A 17,602-nucleotide genomic window follows, 5' to 3' on the forward strand; every position below is an offset into this window, starting at 1 on the left:
CTGCGGAGACAGTGAAGGTCCTGCTCATCGCAGACACTCTGCGGGGCTTTGGCAACGCAGAAATGCATTTGTTGCACATGCAGAACACTGTGCTCTGCTGGAAATGGGAGTTGCCTGCTGGAAATCACCCCCGGGGCCGCCCCTTTCCGCAGCTGCTCCTCAGCCCTGGGAAGTGTCTCCAGGGAATCAATGTCCTCTCAAAGTGGCACGGTGGGAACAGAGATCCTGCCATGGTGAAGCCCCGTGTCACCTCCTGGACATTCGCCACTACACGCCCAAGGGTGTCACTTAGATCCCAGGCGCGACCCCAAAAGCACAGATGTCAGCAGCGAGGCAACCACTTCTATCTCACAGCAGGAGATTTCCAGGAACAAAGCATTCATGAGTGCTGTCACTCAATGTCAGATTGAAAAGGCTTTGGGGGCTTCTGCCTGTTTTGCCAAGGGAACCCCCAGAGTGTCCATTACGACCAGTAGGTCTGCTCTTTGCGCGTGTCAGGTCTTTGGTTGCCAGGGGCCATTAGGAGTCCCAGAGCCGAGGTAGAGCTGGAGGTTGGCGCTGGTCTGGCGTGGCCGGGACGCACTGTGGCACCTGTGACATCAGAGCCCCAGTGTCACAATGGGGGCAGCTGCCATCAGAAGCAGCAGGTAACACAGCCTCAGTACAGCCTCGGCGAGCGGCGAGCGTGCACGCAGACAGGAGGCTGTGCTGAACGCGGAACCAGGGCCTCGGCAGCAGCGCGAGTAGCCAGGGAGCAGCTTCTCAGAGGGCATCCAGCAGCCAGTCCCTGGCAGGAGTGCCTCTGCCCAGAGCCTTGGTGCCATTGCTGGGGCAGAGGCACAGGTCTGGCAGCCTGCCAGTTGCCTGGCCGCCTCTTTCTTGCTTTCAGAAACCCGGGGCTCCTGTCCCCACTTGCCCTAGCAGTAGCTCCCTCTCATCCCCACTGAAGCCCTGCTCACTGCCCGAGACCATGCTTGCCATTCCGCTCCTTCTCTTGCTTGTGCCAGGCCTCATCCTGTACCCGCAGCAGGCCGGGGATGGGCTGGATGAGGCCGCACTGGAGCGCATGCAGCAGCGTGCTGAGTACCTGAACCAGCAGATGACTCGGCTGGTTCAGGAGCTGGAGCAGATGGAGCAGGAACAGAGCGGTGGGGCCTGGGGAGTCCTGCTCGGCTGGCACTTCTGGGCTCTGGCTGGAATCGCTGTCCTTCATTTGGCCCTGCAGTTTGCACTTGTGAAAATGGGATGCGATCCACACAACGGTGGCCACAAGGAGAGGTCCAGGAACAACTTGATTTTTTTGACAAGGGGAAAGGGTCTGTGTTATAGTTTGTTTTTGTAAAACCTGCCTTTGTCCTTACCTTGCCATTTTCCTTCTTTTCCCAGAGCAGCATGGCATGTGTCTTCTCCTGCAGGAGCTGTGAGCTGTGAGGCCCTGGGTGTTTTGGCTGCTCCTTGGACAGGAGGCCCAAATGGGCAATATTTAGTTGGTGGCCATAGTTATACAGCTCTCTAATACACCACGGAGGGGTGAGCTTGAAAGCTTCTTCCCCATGCAGCTGTTTGCGCCCCCCGGTCTGTAGTCTGAAATCCCTTACATTTCACATAGCACCTCTTGAAACTGTAGGTCAGAGAAGCATCAGTTCAAATATCTGCCTTTAATTCTTCTAAAGAAAGGGCCCCAAAATTTTCACTACAGAGCAACATCTTCATACTAGAGTTTTTCTGTGGCTTTTTTATCTGCTCACAGGAGAGGTGTGTGAAACACATTCCTGGAACTGGGTGTCTGTAAAAATTACCTTTTGTAATGACTTTTCCCTCCCATGAAGTCTAGATTGAATTTTGAGTATGATACACTCAACTTACAAGTCTAAGGTGAAAGACTTACAAGAAAACCAAAAGAATATATTGATTGGTAGGACTTAAATTCAAATGGTTTAAAAAAATTATCAAAGATCATGCATTCATAACATTTACCTTTTCTCAGCTATAACAGACATACATGACTGCAAACACCAAGGAGTCCCACGGGCCTTTTCCTGATTTAAACAGCTTGTGAAAGAAAATGTGTAAAGGTGAGAGAAGTTTTTCCAATTTGTAAGTTTGGAAGAGAAATATTAAGAGACAAGGTGTAAAAATAAAGTCTGAAAAATAAAGAAGAGGAAAGGAAGAGGGTGTGCTGCATCTCTTAGAAACTTCAATGCAATGCTAGCCTGGAAAAAAGGGCAGGAGAAACACAAGTTTTGCTAAGAAATAAGAAAGGCAGCCTCAAGTGTAGACAGTATGTCTGCACTGAGTCTGTAGTGAGATCCTCATTGCAGTCTACAGTTATGAGAGAAAAGTTACCCATCCACTGGAAAAAGATTGAGGAAGTCATAGCTACAAAATTAAATTCCTTCAGCTGCACCCTATTTGGTTTACTCTTTCACTGAAGAAAATTGTTTCCTATTAAGCCTAGTGCAGCAAACTCCTTTTCTAGTAGGTTAGCTTCAACTCTTCTTGACCTGGGAACCACAGATTAAAGAAATCCTTCTGAAAATTAGTTTAATTTACCTGCTGCGGGGAGCCGCGTCCCCGCCCCAGCCCCCTGTCCTCAGCCCCGGCTAGCTCTCCTGCGGGGCGAGTGGAAGCACCTCCGCTGTACCCGGCTGGGCTTTGGAGAGTGCTTGGTGGGTCCTGAGGTCGCTGCTGATTCCAACGGCGAGGAAATGAGGAGAGGCGCTTGTTGGGGGCAAAAATCCGATGTTTATTGGGGTCCTGTGGATCCAAAAGCACCGGAGGGGGCCAGCCAACAAATGCAACTCGGGGGTGCTGGCAACAGGTTACACAGGGAGAGGGAGGGAGCCGATCAGCCAGTGGGGAACAGACAGGAGTGACTCTGTGGGGATTGACATCTGGGGGATCCAGTGAGGGATGGACAGGGGAGGGGTCCCAGGACCTCATCCAATCACTCGGTGCCCTGGATGGAAGTTTCCAGAGGGAGGGGAAGGGGCACCGAGTGACAGACAAGGCACTTGGGAGGGGGCAGGGGAATGACTTGGCACCTTCCAGGGAAACCGGCACTTGGGGAAAGGCGGGAAAACTCAGGGAGAAACCAATACAGTATGGGCGTACACTGGAACAAACCATGACAGAATAAAGATGTAATAAAACATATAAAACCGCAACTCCACATTTACCTCTACTGTTTTGGACAGACCAGTAACATTTTGAAGGAATTTTATGCTCTTATTCACATCATAATGTCTTCCCTATAGGAATTATTTAAAGGTGGACATAAATGGCACAGCTGCATCCTCAGGAAACTGGTGGGTCTGGATATAAATGCTGATATGTGTGTGCATGTTCAGAGGGTGAGGAGCTGGAAACAGTGTGAAGTTAATGGTCCTTAAGACTTCAGACCTCACCTTGGATCCATTAGATAAATTAGCTATAGAAAGGGGGATTGTGTGAGCTGTTTCCAACCCCCAGGTATCCTCTGGTGTTGCATGAGTGGCTGCCAGGGCAGCATGCAAGCAGGCTGCTCTTCAAACCCTCTACAAGGAAATCACTGCAAGTGGTGATGGGTTTGATGGTATTTCACTTGGCTTGTGTTGAAAGCTCAATTTTGAGAGCAGAGGATCACATCAGTGATTTATAAAAATAATATCTCAGCAATACAAATCTAAATGGAGAAATAAAGACATCAGAGCAGTCACCCAGCAGATATCCCTGCAGAGGAAGCATAGTTACTTTCTCCACTAAGCTTCATATCTCAGCAGACAGTGGGGAGGTAGCTGCATGACAAAATGCTCTGTTCATAAAATCTTTGCTGTTTGGAAGAGCAGGTCAATAAAACGAAGTGTAGTCATGCTGCAGGTCAAATTTATGTGTGTTTGTTATCAAGATCATGCTCTGTAGGGCACAGGTTTTCCAACCCCTCCAAAACTGGAATAGAATAGAATAATATAGCATAGCATAGAATAGAATAGGTCAGTAAAAGGAATCAGCAACAATCCATTCTCTAATCCAAGTGCCCAGACACTTCAGGACTGACCAAAAATTAAAGCGTATTATTAAGGGCATTATCCAAAAGCATCTTAAACACTGACAGGCTCTGGGGCATCACCCACCACAATAAGATACCTGTTCCAGTGTTTGATCACACTCTTGGTAAAGAAGTGCTTCCTAATATCAAGTTTGAGCATCCCTGATGAAGGTTTGAGGGACCCTATCTCTTGCCCCTCAATAGAGTAAATAATACCTCCCAGTTTGGTATCATCAACAAAATTGCCAATGGAGCATTCAACTCCTGCATCCAGCTCATTGATAAATACATTGAATAAGACTAGTCCTGGAGGTGAATCCCGAGGAACAACACTGGTGAGTGTCACCAGTCAAATGAAGCCCCATTCACTACAATTGTTTGAGCCCTAGAATCCACCCAGCACACTGTGAATCCACTCATCCCACAGCTGGACAACTTGTCCAAAAGGATTCTGTAAGGGACACTATCAAAAGCCTTATTAAAATCTAGAAAAATTCCATCCACTGCCTTCCCTTCATCTACTAGGTGGGTTTCCTTATTGCAGTTGTCAAGTCAGTAGAACATCTTTCCCTTTGTGAAACCGTGTTGACTGTGCCTGATCATTGCATTGCTCTTTCAATGCCTTTCAGTAGCACCTTATATGATCTTCTCCACATTTCTTCATGGAACTGAGGTTAGACTAGCAGGTCTGTAGTTGCCTAGGTCTTTTCTTGTAAATTGGAATAACACTGGCCAACTTCGAGTCAGCAGGGACCTTCCCAGACTCCCAAGACCTTTGGTAGATGGTTGAGAGCAGTACTGACATAATATTCATTAAGTCTTTCAATATCTGGGATGAATCCTGTCAGGCTGACTAGACTTGTGAATATTTAGCTGACTTTTATATTTATATATATATATACTGAATATATATATGTGTATAGCTAATGTACGTAGGTATATATATAAATATATTGAAATATGTATACAAGAAATTATGGAAGCAAGGATCCCAGACTAATCCTTGTGTCTGCATTACTTAAGAAAAGAATAGTTGAAGCCATTAATAATTTAATACCAGAGGTACACAGGTAGGCAGAATGAGCTTTCACCAAGGAGAACTGTTTCATGAAAGAAAGAATTTGGGATGACCTCTAGCTAGATGCCATCCTAATGATGCTGAGGCTGTATATGTGTTATTAATGAGAAGTATCTGCTGCAAAAACTCTGGAGTGAGAATTTGAGTGCTAAATTATGCAAGTGGAAAGGACTTGGTTAACAATTTTTCTGTCTGAGCAACAGATCCTGATAACAAGGAGAATTTCAGGTAGAAAACTATAGAATTTACCTTGTGACTTACATTCTCATCTTCTACTGTGTAAATGAACATGGAAACAGCCTGAGGCTGCAGACGGGTTAAACACAGCCTTAGAAATGAGACCTGAGCAGGTCCAAAGGTGTAGTCTGCTGACAGCGTGCATGCCTGCAACCGAAATTCTTGCATCAGCTGACTCAAGTGTCAGCAGTGAGAAATGGAAATTGGTTTGTCCCAGGTCAATGTGCTCCATAGAGCAGGGAGTCATCCATCTGTGCTCCAGTTTCCACCCACCAGCTACAAAGGAGGGGGAAAACCAGAGCAGGAATACTAGCTCAGACTTGTGTGTCTAGAGGGGAGAGCTTCCAGAAAAATATCTGTTAAGAATGCCAGTGAAACATCTTCCACTAATCCACTAAACAGCTGCAAGTATGGAGCTCACTGAGATGTAAAATAAGACACAGAGTCTCAGAAGCACAATTTCCACAGGGAAAATGCTTACCTGGAGTGATGTGGTCCATACCAGTCACATGCTGTCTTTATATTTGTGTTCACCTGAAGGTGCAGAGGTCAAAGCTGAATGAAGAGGTTGTAGTCAACTGCAGATAGAAAATTAGGCATATTCATGCATTCCATTGGCTTGTAGGATCCTACCACTTGATCTCTACCCTCTTTCAGGATTATTTTCAAGCTCTGTTTCCTTTGAATCCCTTTCAGTTTAATTCTCATGGTTAAGCATGGCTAGTTATTTATCCCTAAAAGTGCAGCACCCACTGGCACAAACCCATGAGGTGAACACGCCATGCCTCCCACTTCACACACAACTCACAGCAGCCTGCTGCAAATCTATACCTCCTGTTGCTCAGCAGGTGACTTTTTAAATGCTGCAAAATTCACCTGTTTAGTTTTTAGCTGCTGTGATCACACTCAACTTAGGATCTCTCTGTTTGAGCTTTTGTTCTCAGCTGATGACAGCAGTACAAAAGAGATTACATTAGCGAGGCTGATTTCTGTACTTTTACCCCATGGATGTCAGTGGGGCTCTATGGGTACAGCACATGTTCAGAGCTCCCACTGAATGAGAAACAACTCAGGAATACAAAAGTAAATATATTCCCCAACAATCTTCCCAGCTCAGGCCTCTGAGCAAGGAGGCCCAACAGCAGCAAGTGATGAAAGCCCCCCTCATGCTGTTCTCCTCAGCCTCTGCATTTTGCTCTGCAGTGCTGCAGCAGGTGTTAAGCTCACAAGCCATATATTTTTCCTTGCCCATATAGACTGGAAATAATAAGCATGAAATATATATGTATTCAAGAAGTGTTTCTTCCGTCTAAGGTCTCTCTCTGGATCAGGTTAGTGGAGTTTTTAGCATTACAGTGACTAATTTCTTTCCCTGAAAATTCCCTGAGGTGGGATTTGCAGATTTTAGACCTGGCTTGGGTGCACACTTCAACTGATGCAGACAGCTTTAAAAATCAGCATATATAAGCATACCCTAAGCATGCAAATGAGAAAAGAAAACTTTGATTTTCCCACTCTTTCTTCCCTGATTGCAGCTAAATGTTCATCAGTCTCCATAGTTACCTATTTACTATGGATAGAGCAGCCTCATGGAAATATTGCATTGCTGTTGGAAACAATCTGAGATTTATTACTGTGAATTTCATACTTCAGGTAAGAGGTGTTGATAGGGTGTTTGTTCACCTGCAATGGATAGTAAAATAAATTCATCTTAGATGTGTTGAAATGTTTCAACTTCCCATTTCTAGAAGTGGGGTTTTTTTTTTCCAGCTTCATCAGTTTCAGCTTTTCAGTTTATGAATGGATGATGACAAGCACAGCCAAAGTATTTGTTTCATAGGTATAGATAGGATTATGTTTCCTAACCTATTTGAGTGATGGACATTGTTGAAGACTCTTTAAAGCCACTGTGCTAGAGTCATCATTAATTATTCTGCAAATACCAGATCATGTTTCAAATAAGTAACAGAAATTATTTACTCTGAAACTTATCATGTCTAATTCACCTCTTTAAAAGCCACCTGTAGGAGTCTCAAATATCAAACATCTGGTAAATGCAAAGTCTCCATAGGCAGAGGTAATTTTTCCACTAACCTGTTAGAGAAGCCAGTAAAACAATCTTTTCTTTTCAAATACACCTTGATTCCTGTTCTTGTATTTCTTATCATAATTCTCTTGATAAATTGTCCAAGAATTACTACTAATTATGTCCATAACTAAGAAACTACCAAATAGTGATGAAATACTGCTTATACAATTCCAATGCTGTTGCTGAGGCCACATAGGTGTGAGAGGGGGTGTAAATCAGTCTTTCTCATCTGCAGGGGCTGATGGTGTTGCTTTTTCCAGTATAACTGTGCCTTTTCTCATGGCTGTGTGAGAAAAGTCATGAATTTGATTTAGCACTTGCTTCACTAGCAGCTTTGCCATGCTGTGAATGTGCAGGAGAACTTTCAAAGGAATGTTTGTGCTGGGAACAATAAAACTAATCCATTTTTTCTGTGCATGTTGGAAGGCTCCCACTACCTCCCTGCTGAAGGGAGATCACTCCTTATTTGTCTATGCCAGAAAAGTGGTTCAAGGACAATATTCCTTTCCCCATCAGCTTCAAGGCACCCTGGTCAGAGTATCTCACACAGTCTCAAGTCCCATAAGAGACAAGACAGTTTGAATTTATTCACACTGTTGTATCCATGGCAAGTGTTCATCTGCAGTCCAGCCATTCATAACATCCTGTGTTCAGTACAGAAGGACCTTCTTCCCCTGAAGGTGAAGACCTGCCTACTCCTGCAGTCCTGTGGCCCCTCAGTACACCTTTGCTCAGGCACAGGCAGATGCCTGCATACCTTCTTCCACGCCTTGTGAGTGCCTCCCACCTGACTGGCTTCTGAGACTGCTTGGTTATAGCTGAGCTTGTCTTTCAGGACTCAGTAGCCACCATTTTTTCTCTGCTTCTCACCGCCTCCCCATCACAGCACAACTGAATGAGAGCTACTCCAAGTGGCTGATGCACCAACTGCAAATGGCTGGGATGCACTGAAAGGCAGCCACATTCCTCTCTCCTGAACATGTGAGCTGCCAGGATGCTGGAAACACTTCATCTTGTTAACTCTCTTCCTCTGTGCACCCCACTTGCCAAGAGAGGTAGAAGTGACTGGCCAAATAGGCAGCTACTCTAAAGCAGCAGTAGTAGGCAGAGAGGATGTTGTGGGATTTCATCCCAGGATGCTACATCAGGCAAGCTCACACAAAAAAAGGCTTTACATGGCACTCAGTGCTGTCAGTGGGAACTCTTCCATGCTCTGCATAGGGTCAGAAGTGCTGGCAGCAATGATGCTGACAAGAAGGTTCTGCACCCTTTGCCATTTCAATGGGGGCTGCCAAAGTGTAGCTTAGGGATGCTGCAGGTGTCCTTCATTTCCATTTGTTGTTCCACTGCTGTTACACCTCCAGAGTGGTCACTGCAAATCTGTATGATCTAAGGAATCTCAGCCTGCAGTAAATTAAGATTTGAAAGAAAAAGATGAAACTGATTAGGGAAATGCCTACCTACTGATGCATAAGAAAAACAAATTTTATTGGAACAAGCAGTATATTGACTAAACAAGCTGTGAAAACAGGGAAAAGAATAGGCAAGATTTCTGAAGTTTTACAGCCTGGATGGGCATGAATTCAGACCAGATGGGAGGGACCTGGAATAATGTACAAATAATTAATAAAGCAAGGAAATAAATTCTGAGCAAGACCAGGCACAGAGGAGGCTACCCACAGCTTGGAAATATGTCTGTGTTTCCCCCTATAGGGTGTGAGATATTCTTCCCTTGAACTGCCACGGTAACCTGGCTCCCTGTCATTTAAAGCAGAAAGAGATTAGTTCCTGAGGAATTTGAATTTCACAGAACCAGGGGGACAAATGACCCTGCACTTGGATGAGAGCTGTTTTCGTCAGCTGCCTGTCTGTCAAGTGCAGAAGGCAGCAAACAGAAGAGGAGACGTGCTGGTTGCTGCAAGGCAATCCAGCCTCTCCGTGAGCACTTACAGTAAGTTCATCTCTCTGGAGTCGCTCCTATTGTGTTTCACATTTTGCAGACATTTTCTTTATGAAAGTTCCTTTATTACCATACCATCTTCATTCTAGTTTGATAGGACTCATCCACCTTGCTTCATTGAGGGCCATAGAAAACTGTACTTGCTATTAACTTCCTATAAAAACAGACACTTGACTAAATCTCCCTTGGGGAAATGGATGTAGACCACACAACATCCAAAGCCACAGAGGGGTTTAAGTGCCAAACACTCAGTATCTACCTGGATCAGTGGTACCCTCTATATATTACTACAGTCTTTCATTTCCCTTGTAATTTTGTATGCTCAAGGCACTTATTACTGGACAAAACTCACAGATTTATAGGATATTCAAACATTCACAGAGATCTGTAGTCTCTGGAATTAAATCTTCCTTCCATTTCCACCCAGCAAAGCTGCTGAGAGCACAGCTAAGCGTGAATGCAAATGAAGACATCATTTGACTCACAACAATTTGTGTGTCTTGACAGGGAAGGACCAAACACAGCACAGACATTGCCCCAGATAGTTCCTAGTCTACAAAGGCAAATAAACAAAACCAGCCAGAAACAGCTGATGGGAGGGAAATAAAAGTTTTGCCATGCATTTTAGAAAAGGTCAAGGCCAGTGGAATTGCCTGCATATCAGCTTAAGCCAGCTTTTTCAGTAATGGATCATTCCTGCTCTTATCTGGGGTTATGTTCCCAAGTGTGACAGCTAAGAACTGTGAAATTCCAAATGGAAATACAATACTGTGCTATCTGAAAATCACTCATTGTGAGCCCAAAATGCACATCTATGGGTGCCGCTGCCTCGCTCCGGAAGACTCCGACCGATCTTCCCTAGGCAGCCCTAGCTAGCCGCAGCCGATCGCAAGGCGGGCAGGCTAAGGCTCTGGCCGCTGGACTGCAAGGCAGCTTTGGCCAGGGCCTTCGTGAGTTCCACGAGCGCGGACAGTTGCAGGAGTCCAGGAAAAAGACACAGAAGGTCCAGCTCAGGGAGCAAGCTCTGGTATTTATTAGCCCAACGGGGCAGAACAGCAAACCAAAGCAAATCCACAACGTGACAACACGGAAGGTGGTGCTAGCCGGAGCTGGCACAGAACTGAACTTGGCATGGGATTTTATAGGGCAGGGGAAGGGAAAACAACCTCCAATCAGGGGCTAGCAGGGAGTGGCTAGGGGTGTGCCAGGAGAGGGGGACCACCAACAGGGGAAAGGTAGGGGAGGGGTCCCAGGTCCTCGTCCAACCACTCGGTGCCCTGGGTAGAAGCTTCTAGATGGGGGGCAAGGAACACCGAGTGACAGACAAGGCACCTGGGAGGGGTAAAGGGAAAAGACTTTGCCCCTTCCAGGGTGATGGACAGATACTGGAAAGGCGGGAAGGGAGGACAAGGCGGGAAAACTAGGGAAAGAACCATTACAATGTGGGGGGGAACCGGGATGAACCAAATAACATTACAAAACATACCAATAACAAATATAACTGAGCAAATATAACAAATATAACCAAATAGGAACCGAAACCACACCACCACATATGGGTCTAGTGGCTCTGGATTCCACCTGCCAAGAGGATCCAGCTCCTCCTGCATCTGTTCAGAGGCAGCAGTAATTTGGCCCAAGACCACAAGGTTTCAGTCATGCCAACACAACAGTTAGAAGGAAAATGGGTCAGACAATTTGTTTGATCCTCCTTTCCTACAGACAAAATTTTCACATGGAAATATTTCTGAAAAGTCTACTGTGACATGAACAGCAACTGCAGATACTAGAGATACTGAAAACTAATGGCTAAAAAAGTTTTCCCACATAAAGATCAGGCTCTGTATTCAGGCTGTTGAATTCAGGCTCTGTATATAAATGAAACACATTTTTTGGCTATGTGTATTATGAAAATTGTCACACTAGACTGAAATTTTCTGAAGAATGTTACTGAACTAACCACACTGACATTTTTCATAGACATTTTAAAAGGGACTGCAAGGCCAGTCTAAGCAGAGAAAAACAAATAGAAACACACAAGACAAAGGCAGACCAGTGTGCATATATGAAATAAAGAAAGATGTCACCCTTATAATCAACTTTGGTAGCCAGATGATGCCCAAGGTCAGTCTGAGGAGTCAGTCAGCATTTTGGACTTAGAGGGTCTCCTTGCAAAGGAGAGGCATTTGTTTGCTACAATACTGTTGAATTATAAAGAGCAGATATAGAGGCCCCCTATTCCTGCATACCTGGCAGTTCCCATTGCCTGTGTTTTTTATTAGAGGCACCAAGAGAATTGCTGTGTTGTAGGGGGTGGTTTGCTGCAGCATGAGGAGAAGGCAAAGGGAGCCCTGACCCTTCCCAGGGCAGTCCAGGGCTGTCTGGGTACATGACAGGGCCTGTGCATACCCCCTTCACATTGCTGAAGCCACATCTAGTCCTGAAACAGATACTCACATCCTCTTCTGGTTTTCCAAATGATCCATATTTGGGCAGAGGTCCCCATCACTTCAGCTGTCTGTGACTTCCTGCATTTCTGACTGGTGAGGGACAGCTGATGTACAAGGCAGCAGAAGAATGATGGTCAGGCAGAACAATCAAGGCAATAGGAGCACTGCAAAAATAGGACAATAGCAAGAAATCTAGGGATTATACCATCAATAAAAATGTCCAGAATAGAAAATTTGGCAAACAAGATGGCAGAACAACCAGCTGAGTCCATGGGCATCACTGCCAGAATGCGCCATCCCAGAAGCCTGGAGGCTCCAAGGCTCTCAGTGGATGGGAGCTGCCACAGCTCTGCTTAGGCCAAACTGGAAGCTTGCCCACTTGTTTGTTAAAGCCTGCACACTTCACACTGATATTTATCAGATGCCATTTTTAAAAGTGAAATCCCAACTTTCTGTGTCTTTTAGAGAGAAAGTGTCAGGTTTCATACCAGTTTGTTAAAAAAGACCAATCCGAGCTTAAAAACTTATGCTTTGAGTTTTAACTTAGTCTGCAGAGTTGGTTTAGACTGGATATTGGGAAAAATTTCTTCACAGAAAGGATTATTGAGCACTGGAACAGGCTGCCCAGAGAGCTGGTTGAGTCCCGACCCCTGGAGGTATTTAAAGACATGTAGATGTGGCACTTAGGGACATAGCTTAGTGGTGGACTTGCCAGTGCTGGATTCATGGTTGGACTTGATGATCTTAAAGGTCTTTCCTAACCAAAATAATTCTATAAATATTTATACAGAAAGAAAATATAACTTGTTCAATGGAGACTTGTCTGTATATAGATCAAGTGAATATTTCCATGGCCTTGATCCATCATTTTGAACTGTGTTGCTTTTACCTGTTGTAATTTTCTTGAAAGGGCGATAAGAGATTTTAAGTATTGTCTGCAGTTCTCCTTTTCATGCAAATGCTTTCAGTGTTTATTTACTGAAGCAAGATATAATTGGAGTTAATATTTGTTTAAACAGGACAAATGTATACTATGTTCAATAATATATTTATGTATATCTATTATATATTATTATGAATGCTATAAATACTATAATATAAGTAACACATTTTTCTTTCCCTAGAGCACACAGGCTTTGTACCTTAACTTCTAGTGCCAAGGACTAGTTTCTAGCTGCTTTCTATAATTGTGTAGAGTCAATGTCCAGCAGAGGGAAGGATCCTGCAAAGGTGGGATAATCCCACTTGTAATCATGGCTCTTAGAAGCTGATGGAAGTTTGACTCATTGAGATAACTCTGAGGAACTTTAGTTGTTGTGGGACCACTGAAAAAGCAGCACCTTTTCTCAAAGACAAGATCTTAGTATATATTTGCATTTATAATGCATTTTGTATCACCAAGAGTGACAACAAACCTGTAATTCTCACTTTTTCATGCATTTCATAAAGGAGATAATCTTCACCTTACTCCTTGAGTCCCAGTGTTGTTTGGGAAGGAGCCATATAATTTAGGAAGGAGCCATAAAACATGCAGCAAAGCAACACTCACAGCAGCTCTGTATGCTGATTCCTTTGTGTTCATGCAGCTCTAACTATCATTTGTCTTTTAACCAGGCCAAATCCTCTTTGAAAAAGTGGATCCTATGCACAAAGAAATACTGTTTTTTCCAATTATATTGTTATACTTGTCAAGAGATAGATCACATTTATTATTGTTTAGGTTTATACATTACTTACTCCATTTCATGAATAGCTGTGAGAGTGTGCTCAGGAACAAAAATAAATCCTAATGAACATTTTAATGGCAGAAAGCAGTTGTACTACACTGTGGGACGTGGCCCAAGCAATGAAGAATGGCTGAGGGAACCCAGGCAAAACTGGCGAATGCTTACGAACTGTCCCAGAAATGCTCTGCGAGGGTGTGGGAAAACCCACCACCACTAGAAATGCACTAAAGGAAGGAATATTCAGGGCTCCTTCATGCTTCAGAAGAGCCAGGTGGGCACTTTGACTGGGACAAACTTAGAGTGATTTGTAAGGTCTTGCACTGAGTCAGAGGTTGTTCACTAATAAGCAGGAGACAAAACAGGGTTCAATTACCTGCACCAGAAACACCCATCATTTCACCATGGACCCCCCAGAGACAGAATATGGATTAACATTTAAGAATCCAGTTCAGTAAAGTACTTAAGTAGATAACAGCAGACAGAAAAATCAAGCACACCTGGCTCTATAGGAGGGCTAAATCTGCTCCAGACCATACCACAGGGCATCCTCTTCTCAGCACCACAAATGCAACTGTTGAGTCTCTCACTGTGAGTTCTTTTTTCCCAATCCCCAGGTTTCACAAAATTTAATGTGAAGTCCAGTTCTAAAGCATGAGCATGAAAGGAATCCCTTTGCAGATGATTCAACCCCCATTCTGGCTTGCCTTGCTTCACTGCATGCTGTCATTCCAGTGATCACTCCTTCTGGTGTAACTCCACTGTCTTAAAATAGACCATGTCTGAAAGGACAGTCATTAAAATCAGCAATTTATTTTGAACAGAGAGAAGTACCAGGCATTTCAGGAGCCAAACAACTTCTTTTTTTCAACCCCATGATCAAGACAAATCTCTTGCGCAGGTTTCCTGAACATCTTTCTGCCTGAAGTGATATTCCCATAATTTTCCTTTCATGTTTTCAATTAGATGAAAGAATTTTTCATGGGGCTTCCTGTGATGACATTTTTTGTCATATCTTTTCTACATGGGCACATACCTATAAGCTGTGTGTCAGTGACATGAAAGTAAAACTGAGCCTCAACATTACATGCTCAGATAATTGATGCAGTATGACAGAGGCTTTCTTCTGAAGTCTTTCTATATCATGTACTCTAGACCAGAGAGTTTTGTCCACTATGTCATAATCTTACTTGTCACAGTACTTCCCACAGTAGGAAATAATTGTCCTAAGAATTAATGGGAGTCTTAAGGAGATGAAATCATTAGTGCCTTTGTTAAGGGAACACAGCATTATTCACACACATAGAGTTTAGCATGTCCTTAAATGCTTTTAACAAGTGCAGCTGAAGAAAGGAGACATCTCAGTCAAAAATATGCTGCATAATTAGAGGTGAAATGCCTGCATGCCCCTTCCAGGGCACTGAAATGAATATGACCTGCTGTCTCATGCTAGTTTTATATGCATATATATGATTTCAGCTTCTGACTTCCATATGTCCTTTCGCAATTTTTGTATTCATTCCTCGGATTCTTTTGCAATCACTGCTGATGTATTTTGAGAAAAAACAAAGTAAGGCACATTTGCTGAGGCAGAGCATCTTCCCATCCCCAAGACAATTTCCTTTTCTTTCTGTCTACAATTCATACCACTGTACCTCATTTCAAACCAACATTTTGAAATAAACTCTTCTTGAAAAGCTAACTTTAATGCTTTTCGTTTTTAAAGCTGTTGCTTCTCAGGTAATTTTCCTTATTGGTATGGTGTTGACTCAAAGCAGTAAGGACAGAAAGAGGGAGGGAAGCAAGGACACCAGGTCAGTACCAGAACTTCTCTGTTGTCCAAGGACAAACCACTTATATCTTCAAACAATTTATATCTTCTTTGGGCAAAAGTCAACAAATGATATAATAGTGAAGTGTTTCCTTTCAGTTGGGAATATAAAATATCTTTAGTAAAGTGGAATGTTTTTAAGCATCTTTGCTATAGCAGAGCTGTAAATAAAAGCAGAAATGCTTCCACACCTCCAGATTACTTTGCCCACAGTTCAGCTCCTCTAAGTAGTACAGGAACATAGATGAGTGATGATCTCTTTGCTGCCACTCTTTCTGCATGAAGATACACTGGATCTGTAAAAAGGTGCAAAAGGTGGAATCACCTGAAATTTAGAAACTACTTAGAAAGGAAACTTCTTGGAAAAGGTTTGCAGATTTGCTGTTTCCATTACAATGATTTCTGATTCTGAGCATTTTCTTATGATTTTTCTAGTCTACTAACTCCCCAGTTTTCCATCAGCCACTGTCAGAAGTTTGCGCCAGTGTCACTTGGCAGGTCTGGCCCTTGGAGGGAGCTGTTCCTTCTCCTGATGACAGCTGCCATGGTCTCTTCAGCTGCCAAGGCTTTTCAAGATGTCAAGACAAGTAGACTGGCAGCAGTGTTGAACAAGATTTACTCAGCAGTTCATTGTCACAGATCCACAGAGGCTCAAAGGGGCCTCCAGAGGACAGCTGCTGTGACTCCTATGTAAAGATGGAATAGTGAGAGCAGGTTGCTCAGCAGAGCTTCAAAAATTCTGAATATGAAGATTCAACAATGTCTCTCAGCTATTGCAGTCTACCTCTCTGTTGTTACAGTCTCACAATGAATGATTTTTCCCCTGTGTCTAATGATAATTTCTCCAGTTCCAGCTTGTGTCTATTGTGTCTCTCATTGTAGCCCTGTCCACTGCACTGCTAAGAAGAGTTTGGTGCCATGTTCTCTATAGCATCTCTTCGGATGGTTGGTTGGTTGGCTCAGCCCTGCATGTCCATGTCTTTCCTGCACTGGGAAGCCTGAAATGGAATCCAGTACTCTGGATGTGTCTCCCTAGTGCTGAGCAGAGGAGAGACACATCCAGACTTCCCTTGACGTACTGGCAATGCTTGCCCAGCCCAGCAGGCTGCTGGCTCATGTGCACCAGGACCCCCAGATCCCTTTTTGCAAAGCTGCTGCCCAGCCAGTCAGCCCGCAGTGTACACTGATGGATGGAGTTGTTCCTCCCAGGTGCAGGACTTATTTCTCAGTGTTGAATGCCATGGGATTCACTGAGAGCCTCTTCCACTGAAACTTCCAACAATGAGATGTCAATCAACATTGCCAGAGCACTCCTACCTGCATCCACCTCCACTCCACACTGGTCTGTAACCCCTGACAGAGAGGTCTTGGTCAGAGCAAGAGCACCAGGTAGTCAGCAATTAATAAAAACTCATCTAATTTTAATGTTCAAGTGCTCATTTGCAGATCTAAATGGCATAAGGTCTAGGGTGAAAGGTACAGTATTCCAGGTGAGTGGTGAACTGCTGGATGTCCTTCAAATTCTAGGAATCTGTTAATCTGTTTAGAGTGTTTCCTTGTGAGGGTAGTCTACTGAATATTTTTTTTCTTTCACAATCTTTTCCTGATTATTGTGCTTATGGTATCCCAAAAAATGCACCAAAAATACCATTCATCTGTGCATAAATATTACTAACGGTATTGCACTGCCTCAAGTATTTTATCAGAATGAAATTTAAGTGGATCAAGAAACTCATACAAATAAATATACTCTGAAAGTTTGTTCTCTTTTGGAACAAGTACTTTCAGCCAAGAGTCATCTGCTTTCTGGATCTCGGCTTATGACACCACACATAGCAGCAAGGGATCGGGCAGGAAACAGTTCAGTACAGGCAGTGAGGAGTAAAACCCTGTGGAGCTTGGCAGAGACTGGCATTTTGATTACCAATGTTAGAAACGAAGTCCTGCTTCCCATCTGATATACTGCTGCTCTAAGAATTAATGTTATAAAATCGCCTGGATTAGAGAAGATTTTTTAAAAATGCATGTGGGAGAAACAGATTCAATAGGTGTCATTTTCATCCTGACTTGATATTAGGGGCAAATCATGTCAGGACAGTTTTCTTAGGTTTCACAAGGAACATGTCCATTTGTATAGTTTTGGTCTATGCCTCTTCAGCCCAGGTCTTCCTTCTAGCAACCTTGAGTGAAAAAGTGGCATATGTTA

Source organism: Lonchura striata, chromosome 3 (assembly GCF_046129695.1).
Source record: "Lonchura striata isolate bLonStr1 chromosome 3, bLonStr1.mat, whole genome shotgun sequence".
Taxonomy (NCBI): domain Eukaryota; kingdom Metazoa; phylum Chordata; class Aves; order Passeriformes; family Estrildidae; genus Lonchura; species Lonchura striata.